Source organism: Cyprinus carpio, unplaced genomic scaffold (genome assembly GCF_018340385.1).
Source record: "Cyprinus carpio isolate SPL01 unplaced genomic scaffold, ASM1834038v1 S000006665, whole genome shotgun sequence".
NCBI classification, from domain to species: domain Eukaryota; kingdom Metazoa; phylum Chordata; class Actinopteri; order Cypriniformes; family Cyprinidae; genus Cyprinus; species Cyprinus carpio.
Window position 1 is genome coordinate 334,547 of NW_024879288.1, and position 8,623 is coordinate 343,169.

An 8,623-nucleotide genomic window follows, 5' to 3' on the forward strand; every position below is an offset into this window, starting at 1 on the left:
CTGAAACGTAATTACCTTGTTGAAAGTTTTTGTGATCCGGTGAAAACGCACTAATATTTTCTGAGTAGCTTTAGCGAAACAGGAAACTCATTAATATTCATGTTTACTCCGCCCAGTGACACCAAATATCTCAGACACTGAATATTTCAGAATGACAGAGCGCATGTTTTCAGGGAATCACGTGATCAAAGGAAAACGAAGCCTCACTTTCAGTCCAATCACGTGCGCATGTCGGAATGTTCGAAACCCCAGATCTTACGTTACCTGTAAGTTTTGATTCAGACTTATTCAATAACATTTTTAAATACACAGTCATACAAGTAATATAAAGAATAAAAATTATATTTGGCATATGCAATTCATATATGTGTACATCATTCTTCTATTACATCTTATTTATATTCATATTGGCTTTTAATGCCACAGTTGAATGGGCATTAAAAGAAATTCTCACCATTCCGTGCACATGCGCTCGGCCACACTAAAAAAGCTAAAACCATGACAGACTTGTGACACGGTGTTGACATTAAATGCACAAAAAGTCGTGAGTCCTGTGTTGACTAGTTAACTTTTTTTTAAATGAAATTGGACATCCCTACCACTCGAGAAAATTTTGGATTTAGACCTTTGAATTTCACCATTCACCAAAAGGTAAGTAGTTTGTGTCACTGCATTCGAGATTCAACACGAGACTTTAAATGAACAGGAGAAAAAATAACTCTTTTTCCAGAAAAAAAACCCTTATCTCAGTAATTTCTATGTTCCACTTTTTACTAAGTTAAGAGTGCCACTGCTGTGCTCTCAGCAGTAATAGTTTAGTTTATTCACAGTGTGTTTTAATCAATCACCATTTCTTTTAAATTTCTTTTAATCACAATTCTGCCATCTTTAGTTCACTTAAATGGTCTTGCAGTGTAAAAGCACCAACCACAGTCCTTCAATTAAGCTAATATGAGCTGATCAATACATAATATTTATAAATAAATAAATAAAATGGTGTTAGATGGGGTTTAGCATGTCAGGATATGTCAACTTACCAAAATTAAAACTATGCAAAAATAGTTTGAGAGACTTGGTGACTTGATTGTCATCAATGTTTTATATTGTGACAAATGGGCATGATCCATTGTTCTAGACTACCGTAACAAAAGTTCATTACCTAGCATATAAAAAATAACATTGCTTTCCACTGACCACTTTATACAAATCTCATTATGCGTTGTAATATCTACTCAATGTGTCACATACATCCATGCTGCTGAACCATCCACTCACCACCAGAGGTCAGTATCTCCAACCTGATAATGTGCATCAACTTTCATCCCTCACTCAAGCAGCTTTCTAACCCAGTCACCTCATTACCCACAATGACACCACGAGGAATGTTTATTAGTTTTGAAAAATGGTGTTTGAAAATCTTCCACTAACTCACATTGTTAAAAACCATTCAATTCAAACTGCCAACAATGCTGAGATAATGAATTTTGAAATTCAAAATGAAAAACTGCTTTCATAATCCACAACATAACCACAGAATGATTTGCTCATTTCAGCTGGCAATTTATTGCAACAAAGTCTTGTGAAAAGCACCATGGTTGTCTATATTCCTGCGTTTATTTACATATTAAATAGCTATTTCTTAGATGTAATACATGCATGTATTCGGCAAACACTTTTATCCAAAGTAATTTACATTGCATTCAAGCTATATGTGTTTTCTTTTTTAATTCATGCATTCACTGGGAATCAAACCTATGAGTCTTATCACAAGACTAAAACATCTTTACGTAGAGTTGACCATGATGTTTCCCAACTCAACTGAGTGTTGCTGAAACCTCTGACATTAAGTGATTAGAAGTATTAAACGAGGGAATAAAACATTCTGCACTAGAACATTCTACTGTGAACTGGATAACTGTGAATCATCACAGACAGATGTGAGTTATAATTATTTATATAGTTATTTTACTGTTCATAAAGATTCTTTTTTATATAATTTCTACTAAAAGTAGCATTTAATGGTTGCATATGTGTATCATAATTCAAACTTGCCTGCAATAGTAATGAATTAATCTGGTATTTATAAATAACACATCTGACACATCATTTTAAATATGATTTAGAACATTTACATTGAAAATATGTGAAATTAACAGGATAATCTGGACTCTTCAATAATAGAGAATGAACCAGACAGACTTTAAAAGGGGAGTTGATGATCAGTGTTGTTTTAACGAAACAGTGAGGAATTCTATGAGAGTGATTTCTCTGGTCTTCTACTACCTGACCTTGATCCTCGGCGTTCCTGGAAATATATTTGTTGTGTATGTTGCTGGATTGAAGATGAAGAGGACTGTTAATACAGTAGGGTTTCTGAATCTAGCAATTGCTGACCTCTTGTGCTGCCTTTCCACTCTTTACTATGTGGCACAAAGATCTCATCTTGATTACTGTCCATATGGATACACCATGTGCAAGATTCTCCCCTTCATTATGCTCATCACCAGGTTTGCCAGCGTTTTCACCTTGAACTTGATTAGTCTGGATCGGTTTGTTCAGGTGATCACGCCAGTTTGGGCTCAGAATCATCGCAGCTTGTTCATCGCATGACTGTCCTGTGCAACGGCTTGGATTCTGGCTTCAATTCTTAGTCTGCCTTTTATGATGTTAAGAGAGACAGGAAATAATAAAACATACTGCCGGCTTTTTCGACGTAATGAAGACTATTTTAAATTGTATGGAAGGTTAAGCATCATCAGATTTGTGTTTGGCTTTTTGGTTCCTCTCATATGCATCACAACATGCTACGGATTCATCGCACGCAAGTTAGGCAGGAGTCATTTTCACTCTGGACGAGCGTTTCGCATCATGTTTGCTGTAATCGTGGCCTTTTTTCTGTGCTGGCTGCCGTATCACATATTGCTTTTGATAATAATGTATGGAGAGAAATCAAGTTCCTCGGTGGCTTTGGCAGTGAATCCGTTATCTGTCTCTTTGGCGTATTTCAACAGCTGTCTGAACCCCGTTCTGTATGTTTTCATGGGGCAGGATTTTAAGAGCAATGTTAAACTTTCTCTAAGACGTGTTTTTGAAAGAGTTTTCTCTGAGGAGGGAATACAAGCGTCACAATCCACACAGTCACAACAGACACACTCAGTGTAGTGAACATATCTACTCATTTATACTATATATGCTTTATATGATTTTTCTGATTGATTTTTATTATAATTTTATTTTAATAATGTTCTAATTATTTCTTTTTGAAATTCATCAACTCGAAGTCAGCAAGTCATCTAACTCTTATTCATCTTTCCTGAGTCTTTTTCTCTCTATTGTTGATGTATTTTCAGTGATTGGTGATTCGTCAAAGCTTAACATCACAATGATGGAATATTGATGCTTGATTAACTTTTTTGGAAGCTATCAGCTTAGAAAAATCTTGTAATATTCCACTTATAATGGCATGTGGTCTCTATGCTGAATTCATGAAGAAAAAAGAAAAAAATTAATATATATATATATATAATTAGAATTTATTGTAGTGAAGATATCAACTCATTTATTCAGTTTTCTGATTTATTTGTGTTACCATTCTAAAACGATTTAATTATTTCTTTTCAAAAGTCAACAAGTCAAACTTAGCAAGTCATCTAACTTTTATCCATGATTCCTGATTTTTATGTATTGTTTATATATTTTCAGTGATTTGTCATGAACTTTTGCCAAAGTTTAAAACTAGCATAATAGAATACTATGCTATAGTGTGTTCTTTTGTTTGCTGTCAGCTTATATAAAGTTTGTAATATTTCACTAATAATGGCTTGTGGTTTCTATGCCGAATTCATGAAGACAAATAAAAATGAAAATATACATAATTTAAAGCTTGCATTTATGATTAAAACTAAGGCTGATGTTAGACTGGGCAAACTTTGGGCAATGTTGCATGAATAGGCAACCAGGTGAGACACGGGGCTCACAACTGATCTAAAATATCCAGATAGAAATGTTACTCATCCTCAATGAGAAAGTGCCCAAGCAATATTGTTCAAAAAATGTTGCCCAGAAAAATTTCTCAAAAAGTTGCCTCATGTATCATCAGCCTAAAACATATATATATATATTTTTTTTTCATATTCCAGTGCTTGTTATTTTATAACTTTGCTGTTATGGTTTTTTTTTACACTTTTGTGTTGTATAAACTTATCATAAATTACAAGCAAAGTGTGTTATGTATAAACAGTGTTTTGCATATAAAATGTGCAAAAAAAATAAAGTTTAAATGTATGTTCACTGGAATGTTCATTAAATATTCAATTAATTTTGAGTGAAGATTGTTCATTATTAGTGCAAATAGTTGCTAACAACAGTTTTCTCTGGGTAAAATAGCCAAAGCATAATGTTTTCAATTCTAAACATCTTTCAAAAAAACCCAATCAAATTCAGATATGCTTTAAAAGCAAAAAATAATCAGTTACATCTTTACACACATACACACAACTTCATCTTTTTCCTCATGACATTCTGTACCCTCTTAAAAATAAAGCTTTTTTTATTGGCATCAATGGTTTCATGAAATCATCTTAAACATCAATGGAACCTTTCAAATGCAGAAAAGGTTATTTATAGTCAAAAAAGTTCTTGAGATTTTAAAAATGTTCTTCACAACGGTTCTTTTAGGAACTGTTCACTGAAAGGTTCTTTTGGGAACCAAAAATGGTTCTTCTAATGACATCACTGCAAAAACACTCCTTTCTTCTAATAGGCACCCTTTTGGAACCTTTATTTTTAAGAGCATACTCAAGCGATATACAATATACAGTCATGGCCAAAAAATATTGGCACCCTTGGTAAATATGATCAAAAGGAGGCTGTGAAAAAAAATCTGCATTGTTAATTCTTTTGATCTTTTATTTAAAAAAAAAAAAAAAAAATCACAAAAATCTAACCTTTCATTGGATAATAAGAATTTAAAATGGGGGAAACATCATTATGAAATAAATGTTTTTCTCAAATACACGTTAGACACAATTATTGGCACCCCTAGAAATTCTTATGAATAAAATATCTCTGAAGTACAGCACCTACATCACCACATGTTGTTTAGGAGGGTTTAAAGAAAAATTCTAGCTCATCCAAAAACAAAACTCCAGCATATTCAGTTATCAGACACGACTGGAACTTCAAATGGGACTGGCTTCTATGGTCAGATGAAACTAAAAAAATTAGTTCCCTTTCAAGGGAACTTCGAACTGTGTCCTCTAGGGGTCGCTATGGGGAACACCTCGTCGTGACCCGTGTCTGAAGCATACATTGAAAAAACACCAACGGGTTGGCCGGCTACAGCCTCTGATGTCACTACCGGCACGACTATAAATAAGTGCCCGGAGAATACGTCATCCTCTTCTTCGTCTTCACTGACTGTTTTGTTTGAAGCGTGCATCTGAGAAACGACCACGGTAAGAGCGATCTTTCTCTGTTTATCATGGCATCCACTAGCAAGGCGTTTAGACAATGTGTACATCCGTGTCTGCGTTATTTGACACCTGATGACACACACAGTCTTTGCGTCTCTTGTTTTTCTATGAAAAAGCTCCGCTCTCATCTGTCTCTCTTTTCGAGGAAAGAGGGACAGCCATCTGCTTCCCGCGGTTCAGGACCCACCGCTGCTGAGGAACACAGGAGAGACACCCCGAGGAGATCACAGGTGGATCTCGCTGAGGAGTTTAGAGAGGGACTTCAAGAGGGTTAACTTCAAGAGGAAGATGTGTTGTCATTAACACTTTCTGATACTGAAGTTAGTGCTCTGCTGGGTTCTGCCCAGGAAGAGCAGGAGATGTCTGAGGGTGGCGAAGAAGCTGAGGCTGAGCCTTCTCAATCCTCCTGCCCTGCGTATTTGGAGTTGTTAGAAGTTATGGATCGCACCACGGCAAAGTTGGAGTTGCCATGGAAGTGTGCCAGCAAAGTGACGCCGTAGCGCCTCGACGAGCGTTATTTGTCTGACCATAGCCCTCCAGCCCAGGTGAGCCTTCCATTCTTGCCTGATTTACATACAGAAGTCGAAAAAGAATGGAAGAGGCCATTTTCTTCTCGCATCCATTGGTTTCAGCATACGAGTTATGCCAACATCGAGGGGATGCGCGAAAACGGCTATGAGAGGATGCCCCCTGTAGAAGAGACGCTAGCTAGCTATCTCTCTGTGGGGGAAACATCCTCTCTTAAATCTCCCTCTTTGCCATCTAAGCCCCTACAGGATACATGCCGCTTAAATGGCAGAGCATACGCAGCAGCAGGTCAGGCTGTGGCTTCGTTGCACACGATGGCAGTGCTTCAGGCTGATCTGCTGAAGGACCTGGATAAAGGCGAGGGCCTTTCAGCTGACCAGGTAGCCGAGCTCCGCTGCACCACAGACCTCTCTCTCCATGCTACCAAGCAGGCCGCCTCCTCCATGGGTAGGTCTATGGTGGCCATGGTGGTAACGGAGAGACATCTGTGGGTGAACCTGGCAGACATCGGGAGGAAAGAAAGGGGCTTTCTTCTTGATGCTCCGGTCTCGTCTTCCGAACTTTTCGGTACCTCCGTCGAGACGGTGGTCGAGAAGTTCAGGGAGGCAATGGCACGCTCAGCTGCCTTCAAATCCTTCATTCCATGAAGGTCTAGGTCCGAGCCTGAACAACATAGGGGTCCTGGCCCGTCTCGATCTGTGGTAAGTTCACATGCTAGTGCTCTGCGTTCTTTCTAAAATCCTATATGGTGAGGGCTTTGCGCGGTTGCCTCGTGCCCTTTCTTGAGTTGGTAAAAGCCCCGTTTCATCTTGGGTGCCACTCCATTCATGTATCCTCGGATACCTATCTAAACAGGTTGTTGCTACTGGGGATCTGTTGAGACAGCTCCCTCAGCAAGCTTATGCGAGAGCAAGCGGTAACCCCTGTATGTCAGGCAAGACCTTGTATAAATACTGGGTTCTTAGCCGTATCCCTTTAAAGGAATCCTTCCTGATTCCAAGCCTTTAGCTCTACCCCGAGTCGAGGCCCTAACAAATAACTCGGTATGTAGCTTAGGCCTTTGGCCATAAGGGATAATGTCATGGACAGCCGTCTAAACGTCCCAGGGGCAGCTCCCATGGAAACGGTAGAGTTGGTACTTAGTGTTTGCCATGATTCTGGCCTGCACTCCCCTCAGCATGGCGGCGTGGGTATATATAGAATTTTTCAAATAAAAGATCAAAAGGATTAACAATGCAGATTAATTTTCACAGCCTCCTTTGATCACATTTACCAAGGGTGCCGATATTTTTGGCCATGACTATATATTGTTGCCCAGCTCTAAACTGCTAAATGCTAAAAGTTCATATGTGTGTTGAGCTGAGAACTGCCTGCTGATTGTTCTAGTTTTGTCTGTGAAGAATGTGGCAATCATCAGCTGTTAAAGAGGTGGTGGAGGGGGACAGAGGAGATACTTTAATGTTTTGAAGAGATTACGTGTGTTTGAAGCGCTGTTGATCTTTTTGTGGAAGTATGAAGATTTGGCAGTATGGTCTTCAGCAGAGAAAGATGAAAGCAAAGACTGATACATACTCAGGTCTGAGGGCCTGGAGAAGTTTTGTCATGCCCTGGCATTTGTGCTTTTTTCAGTTTCTTATAAATATCTAAATGGCTAAAGTCTAATCTCACTGTAATCAGCACAAACTGGGCTAATAATAATAATAATAATAATAATAATAATAATAATAATAATAATATGTAAGCAGCATGTATGTACATGATTGTGTTTTTGAGAAAAAAAAATGTTATGCGTGGTTAGTGAAAAACTAAAAATGTTAAATCACTTGAATAAGGCAATAAAACACATACAGAACATTGGTTCCTGGGACTTTTGAGAACTGGAGCTTGTAGCCTAGAATTTTTCTTTCTAAATGATGTGAAAATCGTCTTGTTTACTCACTTACAGGAAACAATATATTGATTTAAATTTTCTAAGACACTTTTTGTTGGTAAAAGTCATATGCGAGTAGGCGTCAACTATCATGAATATCATTGTGATTCACACCTGAGAAGACAAAGACCTGCATAATGAGCCTTTCAGGCAGCTGTGTGACTGAAAGGGATGAGTTACAAGAAAGAATGTGAGGACAAAATAAATGTATATAATTTTATGTTTGTAGTTTATTTAGAATATAATTAATTAACCCACAACATAATTTAATATTCACTTGTGAGTGCAGTTAAACAGTTTATTAGGATCAATCAAAGCTGACTTTCAAACTGAATTTTTAGCATCATTACTCCAGTCACACAATCCTTCAGAAATCCTAAAAAAAAAAAAAAAAATTCTACAAAAAAAAAAAAAAAAAAAAAAAAAAAAAAAAAAACATTATTGTTATTATCATTATTATGTTTGAAAAGAGCTGAGAATATTTTTTTCAGGTTTTTTAGGGGGGATAAATTGAAAGAACAGCATTGTTTGTTACATTTGTTACAGTTACATTTATTTGTTACATTTATATTATTTACATCAAGCTTTTGAATGATATAGTAGTGTATATTGTTATTGAAACTAGTAAAATGTTTACACGTTATGTGAAAACTAGTACAAGTATATAAATAAATTAAAAGAGACTTACTCG

At 37.0% G+C, this 8,623-nt stretch overlaps 1 pseudogene; it reads left to right on the forward strand.

Annotated features, from left to right (window-relative positions):
- Window positions 1–2,219: 2,219 nt before the first annotated feature.
- On the forward strand, window positions 2,220–3,162 carry LOC122144420 (annotated as a pseudogene).
- The last annotated feature ends 5,461 nt before the right edge of the window (window positions 3,163–8,623 follow it).